At 50.4% G+C, this 27,203-nt stretch overlaps 1 protein-coding gene across 9 annotated transcripts in view; it reads left to right on the top strand.

The window, feature by feature from the left end:
* LOC126573058 (CCR4-NOT transcription complex subunit 6-like) overlaps positions 1-27,203 on the top strand; it is a 105,928-nt gene that overhangs the window by 46,374 nt on the left and 32,351 nt on the right. Inside the window, exons 1-3 of one of the 9 annotated variants that reach the window (XM_050232859.1) lie at positions 2,385-2,458; positions 2,526-2,603; positions 26,693-26,739. The exons of 7 other annotated variants lie outside the window; for them this stretch is intronic. The gene's annotated coding sequence lies outside the window, so the exon portion shown is untranslated. Of the gene's footprint in view, positions 1-2,384; positions 2,459-2,525; positions 2,604-26,692; positions 26,740-27,203 lie in introns of those variants that run through there. One more of the 9 variants, XM_050232861.1, reaches the window with a different exon arrangement.

Raw genomic sequence — 27,203 nt, 5'->3', positions numbered from 1 at the left:
GATCGACCCAGTTTCGCGTCCTTTCGCATGATATGTTACTGTCCCCGAGGGGAGGATGTCCATGGTACGGTAAAACTGTTGGTCTCCTTTTGAAACCCGGCACCAGCAACCAACCATTTTGATTCATTTTGGGTGGAATACGATCATCGTTAGATAACACCAGAGAAGGGATTGCATCGAAAAACGCTTCGATAGAGAGTTTGCAAAAAGGATCGCTTGTATGTTGGAAGTCAAACTCGAAGCATCATGGATCGACGCACGAAACTGGGAAAAGGATCCTGCGCTCGGATCCTGGTAGGCGGTCCAAGAAACCGTTACCCAGGCTATTTGTTGACCCATTAACCATCTTTCGGAGAATTCTCCACGCAGCTCTTTGAAAACCCACGACCGTTTTTACTCTTCACCGGTTCGCCCCAAACCAGGCGGATGAGAGGAGAGCAATTTATTTAAAAAAATAATCTTCCCTTCACGTCAGTTGACTGACGTGTGGCGGTGGCGGGCAGCAGCATCCTGTCGGTGTCCGGTTTGCTGTAGCCGTAGCGAAAGTAAGCCATTTCGTCGTGCGGTCAAGGTTCCATGCTTCTTGGGTTCGCTTCGGTTGGTTTTTTGGGGGGCTTCTCCCGTATCCTTGTTCTACGGGGCTTCATGATCGCAAGGTCAGCCTGTTGCTGATCACGGAGAGGGTAAAATGACACATTGGGCCGTATCGCTTCCTTCCTTTAAAACACGTTTGACCTAGATCACGATTGCGGTTATCGTCCAAATTATGGGTTTTGCTTAACCTTGTCCGTTGCTCCGTCGATCTGTCGGTCGGTCGGTCGGCCGGTTGGCCGGTCCATCGTGTGGTTTCATGGCCATTGGCAGGGATAACCTGCAAATTAAGCTATTTTGCAAAAGGTGTCTCTCAGTATCGTCGATCGAGCGAACGCCCTTCGGTGCAGTAACACCAAACAACCTATGTTTAAAGAGGGATTCGATATGTTTTGCCCCCCCCCCCCCCCGCCCCTCGAGAGCGCTTTCCGGTAACGAAACCCAAATTTCATGTGACCGCCAGACGGCGGAACTGGGCATAACGAACGCGCCCCAGTCATGTAATTTACAAAGTGTGTTAGGTTTTGGTGTTAGCCCATCCGGTGATAATACGGTGGGAAGCTTTAGATAAGCGCCTGTTTCACTTCCGTCTAGTTCCGTTGGCGTTTTCTCGGTGAATTGATGAATTTTGACTTTTGAGCAACAAAATATTCGATCGATCGACGCTTCTTTTTAGCTTACCTTTGCCAAACGTTAGCACGATCAGGTGCGGCTGACTGCTAGTGACAATAATTGAGACTATGCATCAACGAAAGTGCTTCCATTCATGTTATTCATGAGGAAGAAAATGGTTCCCAAACCTTATGCCAGCATGCCTGAATGACTACTATACGGAGATCTTGCTAGAAGCCATGGGACTGAAAGTAACCAAAGCAAACTCTCATTCCCTCCCGGGTCGCCTTCGCACGGCAATGGAACGATTTGGCTAATGAAATGTGTGAACGCAGGTTTCACTTTTTATCGTTTCCAATTCTGCGCTGCGTTCGCTACGGTCACACTCAGTCTGGGCGTAGGGGGCGGAAGTTTGCCACAAGACGCAAGTCATTCCAACTGCCGCACCTCCCTCCCCCAACGGTGGCCATATTCACACACAGCAGTGCGAACAAACGATCGACGACGAATCCGGGTGTGAGGCGTCGCTCGGTACGCTGTGTATACATTAGCATAGTCTTGTGCACCGATTCTCCCCCCCCCCCCCCCGCGCTTCTTGTTACGAGTTTTAAGCATCGACAGCATAAAGCAAAGTAATGAAAGTAAAACGAAAAAAGTGCGGGAAAAATAGTTCAATTGGCTGGTGGCTCGCAGGCAAACAATGAAAACGAAGGAGGCGACGACGACGACGCTGCCTGGCGGGCTCGACACCCTTTTGCGGAGCCCCGGGGAAGGGGGTAGGGGGGTCTGTTTCTCATCACAATCATCGCCTCGGTGGTTTGTTTCGGTTCCCAGGACACACAAAAAGGGCGCGTACGCTTTCTTCGGCTGTCAGCAAGCATATTTAGCATAGTCGTATTTATGATTAGTGGCTGGGTGTATACCAAACCTATAGACGGTTTTTTGGTCTATTTGTTTCGGCTCACAATACACACTTCCAATCGAAAGTACAAACATATGAAACTCACGATCCACGCAAAATAAGCGCATGCTAAGCCATGAAGTTTTTTATGGCAATTTGATAGCTCTTGCGTTAATAGCGCATAGTAGGCAGTAGTCTCATTTTACGAAGAGCAATCGAAGTAATCTTGGGGTCATTTCTGGCCCAAATAAGATTAGTTTTTCGTCGGTAATCGCGTGAGAAACAGTTTGTTGGTGCGTGTCCCTTTTTTTTGAAGATCAAAGTTCGATAGTGTAATACGAATAATTGAATCAGGTAAGGACATTCGATCCTTTGTTAGTTATTCTTCATACCTTTAGTGAACGAACATTCTCTTTAACAGAAATGAATGTTTTTTAAACATTATCCTCAAGAACGACATCGGATGTTAATGGCGTCACATATTGATTTATATATCCGTGTGAGTATGCCAACATATTTTCTCTGTAAGGTTATCGTTATAGCATTTACGCAAAATATGCCATACGTACTGCTACATTTTGCGCCCCGTGGCCCTGAACGTTCTTCACTAAGTAGACGCGCATCTCATGCGGAACAGCAAGAAAAGAGAAAGCCAAGCATCATCGGACGAACCTTGAACTCTTTCGTTCGAACTCACCCTGATCTGGATCGGCAAAAAGATGTTTCCTTTCCTGTGTTTTTTGTTTTGCTTATTGAATGGCAAAATGGCACAAGGGCGGGCCCTGAAAAAAAATGAAACCCCAAGAGATAGCTTCCAAATGAAGCCCTCGGGCACGGTTTCACTAACTGCGCAAGCATAAAACAAAGCACACCGAAGGTTCTGGAGAAATTTCAGCTCAAGCCTCCTTTGGTTTTATTGGCGATGCAGACATCTGCCTTCCGTTGCGGAGTGGTGGAGCGAGAAAACCCTGAAAGCGCGTTCATCATCTGAAGCCATTTTTGAGCTCGCATCTTTGGCAAAAAAGCTGCACAAAGACAGGATTAAAAAATGAAAGACAAGAAAGGTGTTTACCGTCGTGGCTTGTGGAAGACTCGACTTCACAGTTTTTGGCTCTTTTCTGCCTCTTCTTGGTCGGCTCACGATGCATCTGATCGGTAACCCTTCGCACATTTGCTGATGGAAGTTGTTTACGCTTGTTCAAGAGTTCGAGCTATTCCCTTCCAAAGTCTTTTATCACGGCGTTGGGCAAAATCATAAGACCTTGCAAAACACAACATGCAAACGAGTATGTTACTTGGATCCAGGGAGTGATTTGTAGCAGATAGGTAAAAAATGAAAAAAAAGAAGATGTTTTGCCGTCACGAAAGAGAGTCCTTCCTCCAACATGAGGTCGGAAGTCACGCCGCCGTATCGTAGGGCTCCCTGAAGAGAACCCACGGGTCCCATTTCTTCGTTCCTTCTGCTCTTCCACGCAGGATTAACTGTGCATCGCGCATATATATGTTGCTGCTGCACGTGAAGTGCAATTTCGGTCATTCGGTTTTATGTTTTGCTGCGCCTGAATATATGAGAACCGCATTCCGCCCCCGGGGGTAATTTTTGATGTCAAGCCACAAAAAATAAAGAGGAAAAAGAGAACAACTCTGAGGGACAACACACCTCTGTTGGTTTTTGGCGGTCGGCCATCGGATGTTCGGTGGTTAGCCAGAGCTGGGACGGCAAAAGGTCACAAGGTTGTTGACCGCCGTATGCACACCGAAATCGACACCGAAGGGACAAGGGAGATGCATGTCTTGGCGTGGGGTGGAAGTGGCGCTCTTACTGCAAGAATAAAGTTGATAAATTGCCTTGGGTAAGTTGATTGATTTTTCCACCCCATACCAAAACAAAAGAGAATCAATTTCGTTGTAATGAATAATGACTCCTCTCGCTCCTTCGTTTGACGCTTACATGCGTTTTCTGGTGCACCAGCGAAGGGAGGGAGGGGGTTGGAAATGTAAATCATGCTTCATACTCAGCTCTCCTGCAACGTTTCACGTTTGAGCGAGATGGTCTTTTTTTAGCCTCCACTGGAAGTGCTAAAATCAATAACCCATTACGCCAAAGGTACGAGTCGATCGAGACACTCAGGATCAGAGGCAGCAACGAGGATAGGTTTTGGAAGTCATTAATTGTGACGATCCGATCCGGCCAGTCATTAGAGGAGAGCATTCATTCTTTGGATCGCCTGGTAATGAAACAATTCTTACCCAGAGACCACCTTCATCGTGCTCCCACTCGGGGACCACACGGTATTTGATCGATGGAACGCGCTGGTTCAAGGTTAGACGCACCAAACCCGAAATCACTTCTCGTACCCCGCCTGTTTGTCCCGTCTTTTTGTGTGTGAGGATTTGCGTGAATTTATGGTCGTGCGCCGCCATGCCGCCGGTTGCGCGTTAATTATCAATTCAGGTCATATCGTATCTCATTCCAGAAGGACAAGGAGGACGAGGAGAAGAAGGTGATCCCTTATGGACAGCCGTCGTATGTCTGCTGTCCAAATGTAGGTTCCACCGGACTGGAATCCGATGACTTATTTCTTTTCTTTTTCATATTAATTGTTTCCCCGCCGAGTGTTTCGGCCGGTCATGCTGTCGGTCTGATGTCGGCGCTTCGACAAGCTTTTGGATCCTTGGATCACCTTCGCTCAGCGATCGCGCCCTAGTTCTCGATGGTGGAAACGTGCCCGAGATCGGATGGCTGATTGTTCGGATCGCTTATGGACGACAAGGATTATTCCATTTCGTCCAGCATGCACGCTCGTACTGTCGATCGATCGATCGATCGGGTCGATCGGTCAGGTTTCGGCATTCAAGGAAGTGGACCAGAAATTTGAAAACAAAAAAATCGGTTGCTCTAGAAGGACTAACAGCAGCACCAGCACCATCAGTACGCCAGTGACGATCGAGGCTTCTCTCTGTTGGTTGCGTTTGCGGTGGGAGATTTAAAGATACCGATATCGAACGAGAGGACGGCCGGATCTTGGCCGTGCATGGGATACCAAAAGTGAAATATCATCCAACACTAATCTCAGGAAGGCGAAACATAACGACCGTGACCGACAAGGAAGGACCCGAAGAGGGGCCAGTATCCCGGGTCCGAAAGTGCGTGGCGCGGCGCGCTGTCCAAGAAGGTGTCGACGACGACGATGGTAGCCGGCAGTGATTAGGTGTCAGAGGTTGCTATTGTTTCCTTGAAGGTCACATACACGCCACGCCAGCCATCGGCCAGTTGTTGGGAAGGCAGTGGAGGCGGAGACGGTTCAGGGGCATTCAATGGTTCTTCGTCGTTCGATTCTTCGGCGCAACCTGTCACTTGGTAATTAGATTTTAACTAACCCATTCGGAGCCGCGTCCAATTGCCCGGAGGCGGTTTCGGTGGACGGCCACGCAGCCCGATTTTGGTTTACTCATTTCCTGTCCTGTCTCCCCGGCGTCTCCGCGATGCAATCGATGCCCGCTGTGTCGCATCTACACGCATGGAAGTCTTAATTGTGAAGGCTGCGCGGTGTGGCAGAGAGAAAGAGAAGGAGCATGTTTAACTGGAGTCTGTTGTGGAATGGTTTTGTGAACCATTCCTGACTAGAGACGATCCCGTCACAATTGCATCAGGTGAGGAATTTCTCAAGATCATCCGGTGAGCCGTTGGCGATCATAAACCTTTTTCCGAAGCACGCCACAGTGCACTGAATGTGCTAATAGCTTGGTATACGATTCATCGGTATCCTCACTCCGGGTGCTACCGGTGCAGCAATCAAATTGCCCTGAGCGTGGTTGTGTTGTTGTTGCCATTTATTGCTCTCGGGCTTCCGCTGCATCTGATCGTGCGCATGTATCTTGAATCGATCGATCCAATCGCAGCAACAGCATCCATGCTTGGGGCAATTTTCACTGTTCCTGTGAATTGGCTGTTTTCGGCGACCACGGTGCTGTGTACGGGTGTTTTGAATTCCCTTCTGTATTGCAGACAAGATCGGAATATGAGTGATGAGTTTCATGGCCGTTAATAAGAACAACTGCAATCGTTTACCTTAAAAAAAAAAACAAATAACCTAAGGTGTGGGCACTGCTGATCATTTCCCTCGGCTGTACGAAGATCTTCTTCGTGTGTTGTGTACTTCTTCGGGTCTTTGCCTCGTCAGGAGATTGGATTTACGATCGGGGTAGTTCCTTGGATTATTTGGTTTTGGTTCCCTGGCGATAAGGTGCCCGTACTGGCCCGAACTGCTTTGCGATCATGGTTCCTGGAAAGGGGACCGAGATTCATTACATGTCCGCGATCTACGAGATACGGGGTCTGACTAATCCGAGAAGGGAAAGCCGAATCTAGATCTCATCTTTTTTTCTGGGACTTTTGGGTTAAAATCTTAAATCTAGGGTATAATTATTCATGAATTTGTTTGCCTTTCGTGTTAGCGATCGTGGCGATCTGATCAAACGCAAGCCGTAGGCTGTATAACTGGGGAAATTGTTCTTTAATTAGGTTCTGCTTCTGTGCAGTGAGTCACAGAGTTGTCACTTCGGTGTCAGAAATGTTATGGTTCGGGGTAGCAGAATTGTTCTCTCATGAGTTCAGCTTCAGCGATGCTTAGATCTGTTGAGCAACTGATTAGGGTTTGAGCAATGCTTTGATGCAATGAAATATGAATCTAACCTCATTGGAACGTGCAAGAGATCCGCTTTACTCGCGTTCCTACAAAAGGGAGAAGATATACCAAAGGTATAGGGCGGCAATCAGCCACCTTCCTTTGGGGGCCACATTACTTCTAATGGGGGGTTCACCAGATGGGCTAAGGGGCGTAGAAGGCAGCAAATATGTGGAACACTTACGATCCATCACAACACGCCCTCTCTCCGTGTGTGGCAGGTGAAGGAAAGCTTCTCGTTAAGCGAAGCGAGCGGTTCGGATCTTTACCGGTAGTTTCCCACTGACTAGTAGTGCCGGTGCACCACCAGTGAAGTGGACCGCTCACCGCTCCGGACTAATTGTGCATTTTACTATTCACAATAAATTAACATTATTTATGACCGACCGGGTCGGTGCCTTCATAGGAGGACGACTCCCCTCTCTGTTGACGGTCGCACCATCGGTGAACTTACGAGTTTAGGGTGTATGGTGCGTTAGTCGATGAGGTTAAGTTTGCGGTTGAATTGTAGCGTCTAACCTCTCCATCGTCAGATACTGCACCAGGTATGGAACCCATCCTTCCACCCCTTCTTCGCACCGTCCCATCGACGACCGTTCGCAACGACGGAACGGATTATGAAATGTGGTTTCCACGTTCGCGCTTGGCCGTGCGCGTTGCGCAAATGTGCATTTCCCGGCAAAACGGTCGAACCGGGCACAGAATGGTGCACACTCGAAAGCGAGCCGACTCGAAAGGTGACTTGCACAAGCTTGCGATGGTTCGATCACGCTGTGTGTCTACCGGGTGGTTGCAGCACAACGAGAGGCATGAGCAGAGGAGTGGATCGAACAGGAATGGTCTGTAAGTGAGCACGAACGTGCGATGATTCTTCCCTTTTACTTTCAATACTGCAGATGGTTGGTCTCTAAGTAGCTACTTACGGTGTTGGACAAGTTCTGACATCTTGCCGATGCTCTAGGGAGACTCCCTTCCTCCTCTCGCAGGTCTAGATCGTGTCTAAGTCTAGTCAGGATTCCCATCCTGGTCGCCTCTCAGGTAGCCCTCTGTCTGTGTCCTCTTATGGAAGAATATATAGCTAAGGTGACCTTTCACGGTTCATTGCGGACAACATACACAGAACCTCATCCCTCCCCTTGCTCTCCTCTTCCTTCTGTGGAGAGACTGCACCCTTGCCGAGCCAGACAGGGCTAACCTTCTGGGAATTCTTTCGATTCGGCACACTTTGCCCTTCTCTCTCTCTCTCTCTCTCCATCGCGCGAATTGATCGCGGACAGCGCAACAGCGCGTCAGGTTTCACGCCGGGTGCTGCGTGTCTAACTCTCCTTGTTCTTGGTGCTGCTGCTGTTGTGTGTTGCTGATGGTGGACACGGTAGTAACTGCGCGGTGACGGTAGTGTACGACTGCGGACAGGTTGGCAGAAATTACGGTTTCACCTATATCGTCGTCGTTCGTTTCCCATCCATCGTGACAGTACGGCGGTGTGCGGTCGGGTTAGAGACGCCGTAGACTGGACAAACCGGTTCTCACCCTACCACAAAAGACCTCGCTACTAAGCCCCCTACCGCGCAAGTAACTGAAGGGAGGCATTAGTAGCTAGAGTTGGATTCGCCCCTGCGATCGTTTTACGCTTAGAAATACTAAAGCAAACGAACAGCCACTGCGTCTACGGTCACCGTTTAGCACCACCGGGGCGACGTAGTTCGTGAAGGGAGCGCAACGCGTAGGAAAGCCACGGTATGCAAATTGATACACTACACGAATTTCAAACGATCTTTGAGCCCTTATTAACAAGAAGCAGAAAAGTCTTTAGCTGACAATCATTCAATCCAACAGGCAACTCTTGCAAGCAATCCTCAACAAAGTGACGATCTTGCGAGACGCTTACTGGGCAAGGACAATCCCCCAATCTCCAGCAGGATCCACCATTGAAGGACTCTCACTCTTCATTCGGAACTGGAAACCTGCACCGACCAAACATCTGCTTGCGATTGCTCGTACGGCGACGACATTGAAGAGCGTCTGTGCCATCACTCCGCACTGCGACGAGTTGGACGCCTTGAAATCTGCGACAAACAACGACCATCGCCGATCGTGCTTCTCGTGTCGCGCGTTGCGTGGACTTGAGAGACCCTTAAAAGGAATCATGAACCCTGGTCTGGGCTTACTGCCGTGTGCCGATGTTCTATTCCGTGGACACGACACCATCGTACGGCCCCGGAACAGGAAGTGATTCGAGCATACCAATGAGGCGCGGGTGGTATGCCGGGAACCTAATGGCGTGGCTGACCGATCATGACCACCACCACCACCGCCTGGTGATGACTGTGACGTGCGGTCACGTGATCAAAAATCAACGAAACTGGAGCGTGCAAGTGTTTCACACTTTAATAACTTCTTGCGTTGCGTGGCGCTGGCATTGCTGGAATATTTCGAACCAGCGTGAACCCCTTAAGCCGTATCCATGATCCGTTGCTCGCGTTGATTCATTGGCTTATGGCTAGACGTCTTAGTTTGATGGTGCTCGGTACTGCGGGCGGCCTTTCTCCATTGGACACGCCATCGGCATCGATTAAAACACCCGCAACTGTACCGGAGTCACATGTAAGACCCCTGTGGCAACGGTCCCGAACCGAACGGTGTTCCGGTGAGGTGTTGTAGGTCAATCTAACCTCCGCGGTTTAATAAATCATATTGCACCCATTCGCTCGCCATCAGCGGTAGCATCACTCCCTGGCAACAGCAGCGGTAGCTCCCCGGTCACAGCAATCGCCTCAGGCCAACAAATGGGGTTTTGAGAGGGTGAGTAAGCGGGCGTGTTGCGCTGATCGATGACTGATCAGTTAACAGCTAGCTAGCAGCTACTCCCCACCCCAAAGGTATCGGGTGGCGGTGATGTACCTTGGGTGTAACCGCGGGCCAACGCCGAACGCACACTCTCGGCAGCGACCACAATTAATCGATATCGCTTTGCGTAGATCACCCCCAACAGGGGGCGCGCGCGCGCTACTCGCTGACTGAAGCTTCCTATCGTTGGATCGATGGATTGATCGCGCGCTGGATCCGTGATTGCTACTGCGGCCACTGCTGCTGCCAGCGTTGCAGCATCCGCATCCGTGTGCGGTGCGGGGCCAGTGAAGAGCAGCTCACCACCGGACTGGTTTCGATTTCGAGCACGCTCCATATACATCATTCTGTGCTCCCTGCCTGGTCGCTGGTTCAAGGGACCTAAAGCATGGCAGCAACAGCAGAAGGAGGAAGCCCCCCACCCCCACCGCTGTGGTATGTCCCGTTTCTGACCAACCAGCCAGCCAGCCAACGATAAAGCTTGTAATTAGCTCTATCACAGCGGGGTGAGGGAAAGACCGCTAGAAAGATCGCGCGGCAGAGTGCGAAAGGAAAGGCCAGGGAAAGATAAGTAACAACGACTTTCACATTCACGTTAAAGATGGCTTCGGGGAGGGAAATAGGTGCTGGTGCTGCTGCTGCTCGTACAGTGAAAGGAAGTGGCCGTCCGCTATCGCCGCCGTCGCTGTCGCGTCTGTCTCGTGATAAAGAAAAAAAAAAGCAAAAAGAAACCCGATGGAAACCATCACTCTCGATCTTAGTGCGTGCGTGCGTTGCGTACGATGCACCACGCGGACGGACACTGACGTCTGCCGTAACTTATCGCCCAGGAACAGGTTGGCTTGGTGTGCAGTCCACACGCGACGCTGCTGTTGCTGCTGCCTGATGCACACTGATTCATATCTTGACAGATCGAGCAAACCGGTGAGAGAGTGAGAGAGAGGAAGGGTTGGGGGGGCGGAAGTATTAAAACCAGTCCCCTGCCGCCGTCCGACGCGCTTTATCGTGCTGCATTCAGATTCGAGATATCATGCATTGGTCGACGACACCGGGTGTAGCTACAGCTGTAGCTGTTGGTTTTGCTTTTCAATGGGTAGCGAGGGTTGGTGGTGGTGGTGGTTGCTGGAGGATTTAATTTGGTCTAGACAGTTTGCCGGCGGCAGAATCATTGGATAGGTCTGGCCATGGCAATATCGAACTCATCTGATCAATTGCTACGCTGTCTCATCCGTCACTGGTGATGAAAGCAGCAGCTACACACTTGCAGATTGCTGAGGAAGAGAACCAGGGTGAAAACCAGGGTGTTTCGATCTTTCCGCTAAGAATTATCAAAAAGAGGTCGAAATAAAGTCGCTAGCGTGATCAAGTTCGTTTAATATGAAAGAAACCTTCTAAATAACATTAATAATGTGGATAATGGGGAAATAATAGTTCACAAGTCACAATTCAAAAATAGAATACCTTATCTGTGAAAATTTCAAACATGGTTCTACATCTAACGGAAGTTTCTTTCATCTAAACAGCACACGGAAAAGCTGGGAACTTTTATTTGAACCTGTTAATGAAAAAGTTATTATTGTGGCCATGTACCTTTAGAAAGAGAGCCAGATTGATTTGTTTAATGATACTGTCGCGTACCATGAATAGAGATTTCCTTTAACTTTTGCCTTGGCTCTTCTACTTGTTGTGCAAAGGAGGACAATTCCTGTCGAGATCATCTTGCCGGCTGCAACTATGTTACACCTATTCTATCCTACACCCACAGAGTGGCCGCTCCACAGGAGAAGTGCATCGATTTGCACATTAGTGCCGTTAGTCATCCTTTGAGCGATCGCGATCATCATAATTAGGGCGCGGCGCAGTGTGTGGAGAGGCGCGCATCCGATTACCTCCGTCGTCGCCTGCTGCATCGTCATCGTTTATGCCCTCCTCCTGGTGTTTCACTTTTTCCCCCGCCAGCAATAGAGACCCACCCATTTGTCATAATGTTGTGACACTGTGACTGAAGCACACTCACTTTATAGACTGTTTCGCTTCCTTTTACTTGCTACTTGCCCTTTTTTGCGCGTTGTTGGTTCCCTTCGGGCATTCGGTTGTGTCGCAATCGACCGAACCGAGGCGCGGCAAGAACCAACACTCTGCGGATGGTGTGCGGTACGCGGGGGGATCACAATTGTTATTTATTTCCCCGACCTACTACTACTACTACTGCTCCCTCGACCACCCGGTACCGGCAGCCACCTCAGCGCACAGGCAGAGCTTCTGCGCGTCGTGCAGCACCTGGAGCAACGTACGCGCGCCCCCTGCTCGGTGCTGGATGGATGGTTTATGAGATGTTTCGCCGCAAAAGCCGGGCGCGCGGGCGCGCACGATCGCTCAACTCACTGCTCTATCTCTTGGCATCAGCGGCTGCCGTTTTGCCATTTTGTAGTGTAGTAAAATGATGACGGTTCGGCAGAGTAGAGGTTCTGAGTGGCGCCGGTGGAAAAGAATTGAGAACAGCGAGAGCGCTGCGCATCGAGCGTTCCTTCTCGCGTGGACGTTTGTGGAGAGGAGGTTCCCCCGTCGTCCATTGAGTTATGGAGCGGCCTTTTTGTGCTCCATTGCCTGGCGCGTTTGTATCGTTAGCATATTCTGCCCGTCGCTCCATTGTGATGCCGTTCGATCAGAGAGTGCCCCCACCACCGATCGAGCCATTGACCTCGTTATCTAGTGACCCAATGCGCAGTCTGGCGGACGCTGAAAACCGCAAGATGGATTCATTGGAGTGTCATCATGGCTGCCGCCGGCCTGTGTTTGCGTTCTGTGTCCGCGTCCGCATTGGCGTTCGCTCATTGTTGTGGTTGGCTGGGATGCGGAACCACCCTCACCCGTCGAGTCCTCTCCTTGCATTGAAGGCAATGGTGGCGGTGGAAAATGGTTTCCCTTTTCTTCGCGCGTTTGATACATTTCGCTTTCTAACCGTCGCCGTTGCTACACCACCAACAAGGCGCCATTGTCTCAACCCCTCCTTTTGCCCATCGCCCTTACACTCCAGCAAACACGCCAGTAGCCGGGGGCCACTGCGCGCGCGCTCTGCAGGAGCTTCAACAGCGATGAAGAAGATGCGGCGGCCAGAGTTCGCACACCACGCGGCTAGTTCGCCCGCGGTGAATGCTGCAACCAAAGTGTCACGAAGAGGCGGAAGGTGGGGGGGGGGGGAGGGCTTATTCTCTCTTCCTTTCCCCCCCGTTCCGCATTCCCGCGCAGGATCCGACCGAGCGCGGGAACCGCTTAAAGGCTTTATGATTAATTGCTTTTGACGTGGGGAGCGCGCTAGTGCCGATTGTTTTTGAATGCTGCTGCTGCCGCTGCTTGGCTTGGGGCTCACTTTGCACACAGCATCCGTTGAGGCGAAAACTGGGGAAAAGATGTCACATCGCGCGCGACCAACGATGCCACAGATTGTGACGGATGTGTGTGTTGCTGTGGTTGCTATTGTAAGCCCGACCGGGGCCGGGCTGGTTAGTTATGGTGACATTTTTATTATGCCTGCCAGGCCCTGGCCGCAGGGCGTACCGGCAGCCACCGCTGGGAGATCGTGCTCTCGATATTATGTACTGCCACCAGTTGACAGTCGAGCGTTTAACTGCTGCACCCCAGAGGCGGTGGTGGTAAGCAACAATCTAACTACCGCTTGGCTTGTGGTGGGAAGATCGACAATTTATGTTGCCACTGGCTGGCTGGACGCGAGGCGTGAGTGAACTCGTTTTCGTTGACACCTCGAGATCGATGCCCGTTACCAGTTCGTGAATGTTCCACTTTGGTTCTGCTCCGGCATCACTCCCGGGGAACAAACAATGGTTAGTAGAGAAAGCACCAGAGGGAGAAGAAGTGGGTAGGAGCCGGGAGTTTGAACCTTTTTAATTCTAAGACGACACTCGATCGGTTACTCTGCTCTCTACTTGTATGATTAATTCATGTGCCTCCCGTAGAACGTTACTTTCTAGCGAAGGATGCGCCGGGATATGCACCGTTCTCAGAACAATTACTCAACGCGTTCAATCGTCGCATTAGGTGGCATCACTAGGTTGTCAACGGTTGCGATTTACTGCCTGATGGAGGCGAACTCACTCACTCCTCTGCTGCCACCAACAGATCCAGTGTGCTAGGATCCTGGTCTTGGAAGTGTTAATGGACAGCACACACCACCACGGTGCGAAACGAAGAGGCCGGCCGGCTGGCTGGTAAGCCTCTTCGAGCGCAACATCAATTTGTCTGTCACCTCCGCTAATGCCATAGACAACGAGATTATTCCATGGAGGAGGGAGGCCGGCTCACACATATGCCGGCGTACTGTTTTTACACCCAATATGGAGCGCCAATTGAGAAGTGATCCTCAGAGCGTCGCAGCACCTTCCCCGTTATCATCACCGTCCCCGCTAAATGTGTTCTCTCCCGGGGGCTCGTTCAGCTATTGAATGGTAATTGCGGAATGGAGGTCCGGGTTGTGTTGGGGATGGAGACAACATAAATCGCCCCGGATGACGGTCGTTTGGTGGGTTGGTGCGCGTGTGGCAAGCCTTCTTCGAGGTTAAATAAATGCAGCCACCCTTCTCTCCCTCCTTCCCGGATCTCGACTACTTCTAGTGCTATTCTGTCTCTGTCTCTCGAGCTCGCTCCATCTCTGGGTGGTCATTGACACCAACCGACGTCATAGTGCAGTGTTTGTTGTCATTTTTTCCGCATGGTAAATGCATGTTCCGACAGAGTCTGACGATAACTGCAAGTGACTGAACGACCGAAACACGGACGACGGTTTTATTGTGGGGGTGTCCATGGTTGCTACAATCTTAGACACACCACGTCCACGTTCTTATCCTTCCGTGCCATTGAAAATGAGTTTTCGATCGCACAGCCTGTATGCGCCGGACGATGATCCGATGATAATTATAATGCTTTCCAACTCAAAATGACAGACCACGGATCTTGCGCAAACATCTGGCAGAAGCCACCGAAGAGACAGAGGGCAGAAGAAATTCGTTTTCTGTTGCTGTCTTGCTGGTTGTTCTATTCACACCGAAAAGCACTTGCGCGTCCGAGCATTCGGTGTTGGTTTGTGGTGGCCAACGCAGCGTCAACAGAAATGGAGGAAAGCACGAGCTGGCACGAGGCTGACGGATGGTGGGCGTGTCACCTACGTACTCCACGACGCAAAGGATTAAAGGAACCGGTTCTCTTCAGTTACCCGCCCGGGGGGGAAGAAGGAAGTGTTTTTTTTTTTCGAAAGACCTAGAACAGGATAAAGACCTGCAGAGCCATCCTGTGAACGCGCCCTATTCCATGGTTAACGTCTCTTTTAAGAGCGCTTCATTGACGGCTAGACGGCTCGTGGTGGTGGTCTGGCCGAAACGGACCGGAATTCATTCTACTGCTGTCCGTGTGCGGGTTCGTCGCTTTGAGTCTTTTGAATGCCATCCGGCAAAGGGAGCACAGGCAATCAAGACGACGGAGGGAGCGAGCATCGTTCTGCGTTAGAACGTTGGCCGTTGGTCAACGATCCGGCATCCTCGTGCATCAACCAAAAATCAACGCCGCACCCCTCCGCTCAACGGACAAACGGACAGTGGAATGCTTTTGAATGAAGCGTCCAGGGAGGGGCAATCATTTAGATAGAAATGTATAATATATATAATTGCCGGTTTTCTACCGTCGTCGTTTGCTGGCTCCAGGCATTCACTTTTACCCGGGGGGAAGACCGTCGAGAACCGTGAGCTCTCTCTCTCTCTCTCTCTCTCTCTCTTTTTATCTGGTCATCCAAAAATCGATTTACGTCACGTTGGAGGAAGATCGCGATCTGCTGTATGCTGCACGATTATCGAACACCATCGAACCCCCCCCGGGGGCTGTCAACGAAGCTCTTTCGGTCCTCGGTCGACGAATAGCCCGTTCCCCTGACAAGAGGGAAAGGCATCTCGAGGAAAGTTATTTCTTAATTTCGCCCGTTCCACCCCCCGGTCATAGGGCTGCTGCTGCTGCTGCTGTGACAAGCGATCATTACGGATCGGTGGTCGGTGATCGATGATTCTAACGCGCGACGACGGCAGCAACAGCAGCATCTGTATGAACTCTGTACTGTCTTTGGGGCAAAAGTGGAATGTCATCTCGTGGTGGCGGTGGAGGAGCACGATGTGCGCGCACGATCTTTGTCCGGCGGGTCTGGCGGGTCCGGTGATCGATGAACAACGCGCTCAACGAAGGCGATGAAATTGGCTCGCTCGTTGACCGCTGACGTTGGTCCCCGGGGGGAGGGGGGATTTTCCTGGTGGAGAGTCGTCTGACGAGGCGTGCACTGACTGACAGGTGATTGATGTCTTGCGAAGAGGCGAAACGAGTGATCGCCCCCAAACCACCTACCCTTCAATCCTAATCGAAACCGATATTCTTGATGATTCACTTACTTAAAACCGTACCTGGAAACCTGGAGCAGCTCATGTGCATCATGTCCCAGGCAAAGCGTCTTCTTGCTCGTCCACAGCAACAGCGGTAACGGCAGTTCACCAGATTCGAAATCCGTTGGGGTGGGTCTGAGTTGAAAGTTTAGGAAATTAATTTGTTGTAAAGAGTCCCCATCATGGACCTCCATTAAATTAGATTAGACTGACGAATGGCCCGTTGGGGTTGCGATCGCCATGCATACCATCATGATGCATACAAAAAAAAAAACCCTAAACGCATCTCGTCGGAAGGCGCTTGTAATGCTTGAAACGACCACCTGCCCCCTTGATGTGCGTTCCCAAAACCGGGGTAGAGCTCTCGACCCCCGACCCTTCCCACTTATAACTTCACTTTATTGGAGCATAAACAAAATAGAAAAGCCCAACGAAACCCTTTTAAACCCTCCCCAAACCCCCCTGGGGGCTCGTGGAAGTGCGTGAGGCGCCCGCGGAGGAAAGGTCTCTCATTAAAAGTGGACGACCCGGGAGACCGGCGAGTTCGAGGTCGTCTCGTATACGATTTCAACTTTCAACTTTCCTCCACATGCCAATAAAAGTGATTTATTTCGACATCCTCGAATGGAGCTTCGGATGCAAAGTGCGCGCGATGGTGACGGCCGTGGCACACCCAACCGGCATCCATCGCATCGTCACCCTTGCGCGATCAAATTAATTTCCTTTTGTGAGGGCCGAGTGCTCGATAGAATGAAAGCCAACCAGGAGGGAGGAAGGAAAGGGGGTGTGTCAGGGAGGAAGATGCAGTTTCATGACCGGATGTGGTTCTTTGTCTTCATTCGTCTGTCTGTCTCTGTGTGCCTGTTATGTTGTTGTTGTTGGCCAGTAGCACCATTGCTATGCTCTCGCCGTTACAAACTTTACGGCATGTCGAGCGTTAAAAGGGTTGCAACCATCTCCCCGCCCCGCTCATGCGCGATCTAAACGTCGTCCCTTTCGGGCGGATGATGATCCATTGTTTTGGTTTTTGGGGGGGCGCTCTGGGTTGTTGCATCGACATTTCATCGACCGTTCCGCGGTGTCGAATTTTGAGGGCCCGGTCCCGGTCGCCGGTCTTCAATAAACTAAAATCCACCGTTATTCCGAGCCGCCGAGAAGAGATATCCTTTGACAACACCAGAGTCAACATGGCTTACGGTGAAATTGCGGTGACCAGCGTGAGCACATCACACCACGGAGGTCTCTTTCACTTTCACCCCGTGCTCGAGCGTCGTGACAGAGGAGAGCGATGGTGCGGCCTTTTGGCAGAAAATGGCACTTCCCGCCAGCCGGAAATTAGGGTCTACCCCCCCCCCCCCCCCCCGCGGTGGTGAAGGTGATCTTCCTGCCACGAGCACTATGGATTAGGGTATGGCAAAGGCGAATGATTGTTTCCCTTTTTTTTGCGTTGGCAATCGCGCCAGTGCCCGAGGCGCACGAACTTGAATTGATAGATTCCCCCCCGGGGCTAGGATCTGGTTGCGGTGATTGGTGATCATCAACAGTTGATGCGATTGGGATTCAACGAAACTTTCATTCCTTATTGATACAATCCTTCGTTTCATCGGTGTCGATCGTGTTCGTTGCCGAGTGATTGCAACGCGCGGTGATCAATTACAATTCTGTAATGGCGGCTACCATTGTTTACAAAACATTTGACAGACCTAGGTCCTAGGATCTGACTTTTCACTGCAATACCAAAGTTTCGACATGGTGCTCCTCTCCCTAAGCAGCTGAACACTTCTTGCGTTGTATCTTCCCAAAGACCAGGCGGTGTTCTGGAGTTCATCGTGTATGACATTTAACGTTCTCCATGACATTTGTGCCCAAGAGTATTGCGAAACGGTTTCTGATCTGTCTGTGTGCTTTGTGGTTTCCCCCTTCCTCCCCTTTTTCCGTTGCGTCACTTCCGCGTATTACTTTGTTCGCCAAAAACTCCGCGACTCTCGATCGAAACAAGCCAGAAAAAAACCGTGACTCCTGAAACACCAAGGAGGAGGGGAGGTGGTTCGGCAGTAAGAAGCCAGGTGATCGCTAGTCACTTGTTTGGTCCCGGTGTAGCGGGAAATCGTGATGCTCTATCTCTTCTGCTGCGATCGATCGACCGCGGCGCATGTTTAACAAAACGTTCGACACTCCGCTCGATGGCTGGCTGGCTGGCTGGTTGGCCCGTCCGCCAAGTCTTCGAAAGACAGGACAAGCAGAGCAACCCGCTTTTAATTCCCGTCTCCCTGGAAACGCTCGACCTGCAACGGTCCCAGAGGTAATGGGGGTTTGAGGTGAAACCGATACTACACCCTCCTCCCACAGACCGCCATAACGCACCCCCAGTGCGCCCGGTCTTAGGCTGCTTCTGGCGGCATCATAAATCACCTCTCGTTAGTTTTGCCGTTTTTTTTTCCTTCATGCTTCCGTTTCTTTCCGTTGCCGAAAATTACTCCCCAGACCAGCTCTGGTGGCTCGTTCGTGGCTTTATTCTTCGGCACCACCTGTTTTCCTCCTATTGACTAACCCTCCCCTCCCCCCCCCTCCTGTGCGGAAGGGGGGCAAAGAGAGTGTACGCCGCGTACAATGCGTAGCAAGACGTTCTTCGCAGATCAGTCATAAGTCATGGGAGCGATGGTGGCCCGTCGATGGGAGTGATGGGTGACCGTCGGTGCCCCGGTGTCTCAGGATGTGCTGACACATGGGGATCGCGCGTCTGCACGACCCGAGACGAACCGAACCGAGGATGAAACGAAAATGGGCCTCGGCATGTGTGCGATTTTTGATCCGCGATGAAAACCAAACAGCCGTCAGCAGCCCCGGCCATGGTTAACAGTAGTCGCGGGGCGGTTTCATGGTCTTTACGGTTCGCTCTTTCAACCCCCTTCCATCCAGAGGGTAGGTGGGGGGAGGTTACCGGTGATTTGTAGTCTTTTCGGTGGTCGATAGAGCGAACTTGAGTGGAGGTACATGACGCGGTGTGAGTCTTCGTCGGTGGCGGGACGGCCACCACCACTACAGGGAATACTGTTAGCTGCCAATGTGCCAGTTTTCCGCGACTGCGATTGTTAGGAAAGAGAAGCGGAAGGAAGGAAGGAAGAGCGGCAGCAATATGGAATGGAGTTAGCATCTTATGGTCGCCCATGCCATGTCGGTGACTTGTGGCCGATTTTTGTTCATAACGTTACCATCGGCTTGGCGGCGTGTCCATCGTGGCGTGGAAAGTGTATTAATTGAATTCGCCAACGAGAGACCGCTTCCGTGGCGGGGTTCCCGGTGTGAACGAGTCATGTGAACAGTGGTGTGCAACAGGAAAGAAGAATGGACGCCGTTTCGCCACCCGAAAAGCAACAGCTGATGGCTTCATTGCCGAGTGCACAGTGCTACGACAATCTATTCCACCCCACCGGGTTCCTGCACACAGAGATAACGTTCCCGAGGAGTGCACCGCTGGTTCGTTCGGCCAATGACACGCAAACCGCGAAGAGCGCACGGATGGACGAACGGTCGGACGATGTAGATCACATTTTGCTGGGCGGATTAGCTAATTGCCCTAATGGATGCTAATGCTAATCGAGAATGGAATCAGCCGTGTGTACCGTTTTCCAGCCCCGACAACTGTTAGATTTTATCTGCTAGCGCAGATAGCGTGAGTGAGCCGGACGATGGACGACTTCATCGAGAGTTACTTCCTCCTTTTGAGTATTTGCTTTTTAAAACGTGCCACATCTCATATTGACGAAAGATTCGAGAATTTCCTAAGGAATGTTTTGAGACATATGATGCATCGTCCATCTCTCGTGTGTGCTCTTCACGCCCTACACCAAACGGGCGGTTTGATCGAGTGTTTTGGGTCTTTGCAAGGGCTGCTCCTTCAGCTCCGCATCAGTTTTCCGGCTGCGTCCAGGTTGGTTGGCTAGAAACGCATCACAATGGGCATCTCTCTAGACGCCTTAGTACCGTCTAGGGTCGATTGTTTTCGCCGCTCTTACATAAATTCCATCGTTGGAGGTGTGGAGGTCGTGGGTGTTCCGATCAAGGGCTCCTTCCAAATCCCCCTTTTTGAAATCCTGTTATGTTGCGTTTGTGCGCTGACGATGAGAGCTTTTCCTCCATTCTTCTGTTTTGCATCTCATCGTTCGCTCTTAAAGCTGAACTCTTTTCTGATGCTTGCGCAAACGTTACCTTTGAGTTCATTTGAGTGGCATTAAAGTTCGCGCCCTTTATTTTAAAGCATTCCCGTTTGCGTCTTTATATTTAAAAAAAAGTAATATAGAACTGTTCTAATACAATCGAATGGGGGATCCGTTTCGTTTGGACAACAACCAACCACCACACTGGTGCATTGTTTCCTGTTCCCTCCCAGAGGAGATTTCTATTCCCGAAATATTGGTGTGTGACCAGAGGCAGCAGGAGGACAAAGCCCGCTATGAAACACGGCCATTGTTCGCCACGGTTACACGTGCCACCCGTCCAAAACGATACACAACGTGCGTGCGTGCGTACGTCTCGTGACTGGCTGTTGATGTAAACATATTCGGGTTTAAAACTCCCTCTCTGGTCCCCCCCCAGAGACACCCATGTAGTTGCTGGCTGGCGGCTATGATGAGTTCTAGAAGACCAAAAACAATGGAAGCCCCAAAAATGTGCGCCCACAAGTGCTGGCGGCGGCGTCGACCACCACGAGGTGCGCTCCGCATAAGCATAAAAATGCATGCGTATGAAAATGGATGTGGGAGTGGGGGAATGGGGTGGTTCAAGTGGTGCTTGGTGGTGGGGTACCAGAGAAGAAAAAAAACAAAATGAGAGAAATTATCATACGTGCTTAACCGCGCAACGCACATGTTATCCATCCAGTAGGCTCAGCGCCACCACCCCTCCTCAAACCAACCCATTCGTTTCGTTCAAAAAAATCCCTTTTTTGTGTTTGGCCCCCCCCGCGCCCGCCGCTGCTCTCCCAACGGGCGAAAAGGAGGTCACAAAACCAACCGAACCGAAGTGGTGGACACCCTGTCGGCGGCCTTAACCGAAAGTCTCGATGGAAAAGCAAAAAGCCGCACCCCGAGCGAGCACCGCAAAGCCAAAGGCTGGCGCGCGTTTGCTACGGTGGACATTTTCAGCAACAGAAGAAAAAAAAGCGGGCGAGGGGAAAAATAAAGAAACCGAATTCTCTTCCCCGAGTTCCTCGAGACCAGTTCCTCTTCCTCTTGCCATCAAACGACGGCGATGAACCGCGGCAAGAGAGGTCGAGATGTGCTTGATTGGTTGATAAATGGTTGGCAGAATGGCTGACAGGCCGCGGGATTATTGGGTGGATAGAGAGCACGAAAGAGAGAGAGAGATTTGCTATCTCTTCATTTGTACGACGGCGAGGACGACGACAACGCAAATCAAGCTTCATCAAATGCACGGGAAAAGAAAGCGTGTTGAGGCTTATGTTGTGTGCCAGGTCAGCATAAACAGAGACAGGGAGAGAGACGGGGAGCGCTCGAGAAAGAGAGAGAGAGAGAGAGAGAAAGAGGATGCTGCTTTGCTGGTGACCTCGCCGTGGGATTTGCGCGATCGCGCGGACTTATGATTTATAATTGCTCTCCACCACCATATGCGATGATGGTCGAGTCACAATCATGCATACGGCCCTCACCCTTTTATCCGCTTAAAGGCGGGCGCGCCCGCCGCGACAAAACCACAACAACGACGCGTTCATCTGCTGCTGCGTATGGTGTGTCCGGCGCAGTCTCCAAATGAAACGTAACATTTACGAGTTCGTTAACATGGTCACCTCTTTCGGAGTCAGTCCGTTGGACAGGAAGGGAAAAGGGGTTGAGGGTGATGATCGTATGGTGCTGATTGTTGGGTGGTGCTTCTTCCCGGCCGACTCCAGTCAGTCGGTCCGTCGGTCGGTGGGGTCAACCGACGTCGGGCCTCAAATGTTCAAGCTTCAATAGCAATGTGTGTCTTTCATATTCTTTTTTATTTTTTTCATTTTTTTTCATTTTGTTTTTGCATTTATTTCCTCTCTCCCCTCGGTTCCGTTCCATTGCTTCCTTTGTGGCAGCGTGAAATCATCTCTCCGCTCCCTCCCGGGACAATGACATGTCATCATCTCTTTGGCTTTCATCTCTCGCAGATCGTCGTCGGATGCAGATGCATTTGTTTCTGGGTGTTAGCTTGGTTGTTGTTGTTGCTGTTTCTTTGTCCAAGCACGACAAAAAGGATGCATGGGGCGACGAGGGGAGTGAAAAGTGCATTTGCATTTTGTGCAGCCTACGCGCGCGCCATCTGAAGACGCCGAGTCGAGTCGTCATTCCCCGCGGCCATCATCATTCGCCAGTGTGTGCACTCAATTTAACCGATGACTCATACCTGCTCCTCATACGATCCGTGTGTGACGTTTGGCATTGACTTTAAAGCGTGCTGCGAGCGAGTAATAGGAACTCCCCCGGATAAGATGAGTGTTGTCGTTAATGAGTGTGTCGCTCGTTCGCTCGCTCGATCGCCTCTTAATTGTTTGAAATCTGATGCTGGTGATGTTTCCAAAGAAATTCGGGAAAAAAGCATCCGAAAATTGTTGGCAAAACGTGCTCTTCCAAGAGATCTTGTATTTCCATAAATGTGTAACGACACTTCCTGCGGTGGCCAATTGACTTTCACGATCTCAAATCATTCGTGACCTCGTTCGTTAAGCGACGACGCAAGCATATAACCCACTGAGCTGGGGCTGTTCTTTGACGTTGAGTTGGAGGTGCGTCTTTCGCGTTCGTTTCTCATTTTCGAAATGCATTCCCATGGCCCGTGCCGCCACGCCATGAAGGGGGGGGGGGGGGGGGGGGACGACGACAGTAGAAAGTCGTTTTGATCGATTATTATCATGTCACAGAAATCAAATCAAAGACCGTCCGAAGAATGAACACACAGCCACACCACTGTGTCCTCATATCATAACCCGTGACACATCCGTTCGTTTGTGTTCCCCTCTGTCCGCTCCGCTGGACGCGCTCGCTCTGTTGCTTCCAATGGCGGGTCTGGCCCGTCCATCCGCGTTCGTTCGCTCGCTCTCGAGGTCCGTTGTTTTGAATATTGTGACGAGATGAGAATGTGTGGCGACGACGTGTTCCCACCAGCCACCAGCATTCCCTTCTATGCTGCCCTCTCCGGAACACCCAGTGTCTGGACGCAGTGTCTGAACTAGTTTCCACGGAGCGAAGCGAGCGAGCGAGGAATCTATGATGTGCGTTGGGTGGTGCGTTCATATGACAGTACAAATCACTTGTCATAATATTTAAAGCCAACCCCGAAGGGCGTGTGTTCGACAGGAAGACGAACACAGAAACTCCTTCCATGCCCTGTCCTCCACAGCGAGCGATCCACTTTCCACTTTCGGGAACCTCCCATCAATCCGTCTCTTCCGACAACGGTTTGCAACGGGCTGTAGAGTTTGAAGGTCACTCGAGCAGTAGCTCGGTCCAGCGGGTGAGCCGGTTCGCTTTTCGAGATGTCTTGAGACGGAGAAAACTCAGCAGCTCCACTCCCATCGAGATGCATCGCGTCGGAGAGAGAGAGACGTCATTGGTGCATCCGTTCAGCATTATTCAGGGCCATCAGTCTTTCCTCACTTCCAAATAAAAAAGAAAGGAAAAGAAAAGAAAAACAAAACATCCCAATGTAGTATGGCCTCTTATCTGCATAAGGGTTGGAGGGTGATGGACATAGAAACAACAAGATGAATAATTACAAACCGTTATAACATGACTGACTGACTGACTGACTGACTGACTGACCGACCAACTGACCGGCTGACTGGCTGGCTGGCTGGCTGGCACACTCACTCAATTTGACTGATTCACCCGAGCCACTTGTGTCCAATGGGGTGTGTGGTGCGCTTCCTAACTCTGGGCACCTCCCCTCATAGGCACAGATAGGAAAAGATGGGAAAAGATGTTAAGATTTCCAAAATCTTGACATTGTTCCTCCGCCATCGCTTCCGCCTCCCCCAACATCATGGCTTTTTAGTGGAAATGCTAATGCCCGGGAGGAGGTTGGATGGAAGGGTTTCTTCTTAATTTAATTTTGGGATTTTTACATAAATTTGTTTCGTTTCCTTCTTGCGCACATTACGTTGTTTTGCTTTCGAAGAAATGTTTTTCTTCGATCAAAAATCGAGATAGCGACCGAGCTGCCCGCCCGCCCGCACTTATCCTGGCCTGGGCTCTAGTCTAGTAACCGTGTCACAAGCAGCGAGTTTAGTTGAGATGCCCCCTGGAAGTGACTCACTTTCCCATTCAAAACACAGGCCCTGTGGTGCGCATTGTCACGTCAACAGACAGTTTTTCTTTTGTTATTTTGAACGATAGAAATGTTGATTTTTCGAAACGTGAAATTGTGCGTCACAAAGCGTGATTATCGCAGTTTGATGGATTTTTGCAACCAGTAACCATGTGACGATGTGGCCATTGATTGGATCTGCTGGTCTGCTGTTTACTACCGTTTTTTATTTCCGTGATGTTCCTCTCGGATATTGGATTTGTGTACTTTCTTCGAGCCAAAACGATGGCACACGGAATTGGGAAGCAGTATGGAAGCGAGCGCCAGCAGTTGATTGCAAAAGCTTGCTGTTTGCGCTTCGCTCCGTTTTCGGCCCGATCGGGGGATATGGGGGGTGGTGGGGGGAGGGGTTCGTTTCAATCCGCGTGCGGCTTGTGAATCAACCGTGTCGCATCGCTGGAAAGCTTTGTTTCTTTTTTTGTGTGTTGTATGTGGATCGTGGCGAAATCCGGCGATCACTTGCATTAAACAAGATTTACCTAATTCGGCAAAAGCCAAGAGAAAGGTAAGAGTGGTGCTGGAGAGTAGCTGCTTGCATTAGTTTTGTAGTAAACCACGGGGTAACTAGGTCACCGTGACTTATTTCCTGACTTTTCGAAGAAATTTTCCTCCCTTCAGCATTTGTTGGCTGTGATTTTGAGCAAAAGAGCAATGTCTATTCTCATCCTCCAAACATCTTGCTCTCTGGTTTAACCTTGAGCATCAGTACGCCACGGAAGCGGGTCCTTCGCATTACCCACAGAAGGTTAATCATTACGAGAGGGCCACCTTCACATTAGCATACGCTGCGAACGCGGCATATCGCCGTTAGTTACGTGCCAAGGTCAAACCTTGACTTGACGATGTGAACGCGAAATTTTCTTCAGAAAACTCCCAAACCATTTTGCTCAGAATGTCGAACAGTATGAACTAGCATTTACTTTGCATACACGGTGGCCAGTACTTGTCTTAAGGCGCCGGTCACAATTGGGCGCCATCGGTGACTTCAATGCCTCAAGCGGCAAGCGTGGAGCAGCCAGTCAGTCCACGACTTACTCCTCTGCGTGTGACGCGTAGGTTCACTTAATTAAACAATTTATATTCCGACAGCGTAGTGGCGCATGCGCGTTCGAGCATCGCAGTTTAAAATGTAAATATTTGGATTTCCACCCAGGGCCCGTACGTACCGCCGGGCCGAACAATAATACAGCTAGAGCGCGGCCGGCACAGTCTTGTGCGGTCGTATTATGATGGAACGTTCACGTTCGCCTCTCAGAACAGTTTACGCCCCAAGCTTCTCGGTTGTTCTATTTTTTTTTACCTCTGCCAAAGTGGACGCAATTTTCGCAGCAGCAGCAACAACAACAACGAAAATGTAAAATTGACAGAACGTTAAACTCAATATTTGATGCCGCCGCATTCTTCCGTCGCAAACAGGGAGCAGCTTTGGGTTTTTGGTTCAAATATTAAAGTAACTGTCACACGCGGGTGGATGGCCTCATATATGTACACAAGTTGAATCACCGAACCGCAGTTGAGGACATTTGCCGTGTGGAACGCGCACCCCATTGTCCATTGTTTCTCGTTTTGCGATGGAATGGTCGTGGTTTCCCCGCAAAATACCTTCCGCGTGCGCGTGCGTAATGTGCTAATTTGCGCTCTTTTCGGGGTGCCACCGTGCGCTTTGCTAATCGCATTAAAGGGCGCACAGCCCCATACACCCACCGCCCACTGGCGACATAAGCGTCAACCGCCGCAGGGGCATATCCATTCACACGTGATGAGATGATCTTGCTGGCGGCCAGTTTCTGAGGAATTCTTTGTGATTCACCGCACCGGCGTGGCTCGCTCTAAAAATTGGCAATGCTTTCTGGCTTCACTCTCCACAAACCAGCCAGGGATTTGTAGTGTTGGGTTTGGTTTATTCTTTAGTTAATTTATGCGCAAAATGAAAACACTCCTGAGCTGTCGAAGGGCGGAGCAAAGGCACCGGTTCCAATTAGCACGAAGCCCGTTTTTTCCCGGTGCGTCAAAGGGGAGGACGTTTCGTAATGATCGCTTTGGGTGGCTCAAAAAGGTGCGCTTGAAAGGTGTCAAAAGGTTGTTATCTAGGAATTCTTAACTCTTCCGGTCGACTGACTCACTGTGCCATACTGTGCCGTGCCATGTTTCACTCAAAACGGAAGCATTCTCGGCGTGTTGGATTTTATTTTTTTATCGGAAATTCTTTTAACTGATACATTTTAATACACATACTAATCAACTTGTTTGTTTTGTTCTCTTTTTTATGCCAGGTAAGCGCGATGTTACACGGATATTACAATCGAACAGCGACGTGATCGTAAGTGGACAATGATGATATACACCGTTTTCGGGCCCAAGTAAAATAGTGTGCTATACTTCTAGCCAACCGCCAACCGTAAGTTAACTGTTTCGCTCCAACGTTCGAGAATCGTTGTGGTTTACGAACGCTCGACAAAAGTTCACTAGAATTTTATTTTCACATACAGTGCAGATGGTACATCTTGAGGCCATCGCTTCCAAAAAGTAAAGTATCGAAAAAATCTAAACTGTTTCTTAAATTTGATGTTATTTGCTACAACTTTCCCATGTAGTAAATTTAGGATAAGAAAGGAATGAAAAGTATGTTAAAAGAAAAGTGAATGACGCGCGCACCACAAATCACGCTTGATTCCCTCGCATTACCCTTGGCGGCATAATGTTGTCACGCTGTACGTTCGGTTATGCTGGCAAATTGCTCGCTGGCCTCTACGCTACGTCATGGCACCGTCACGGACGCCAAGT

This window comes from Anopheles aquasalis, chromosome 2, assembly GCF_943734665.1.
Source record: "Anopheles aquasalis chromosome 2, idAnoAquaMG_Q_19, whole genome shotgun sequence".
In the NCBI taxonomy this organism is placed as follows: domain Eukaryota; kingdom Metazoa; phylum Arthropoda; class Insecta; order Diptera; family Culicidae; genus Anopheles; species Anopheles aquasalis.
This window is presented reverse-complemented; position numbering and strand designations above follow the sequence as displayed.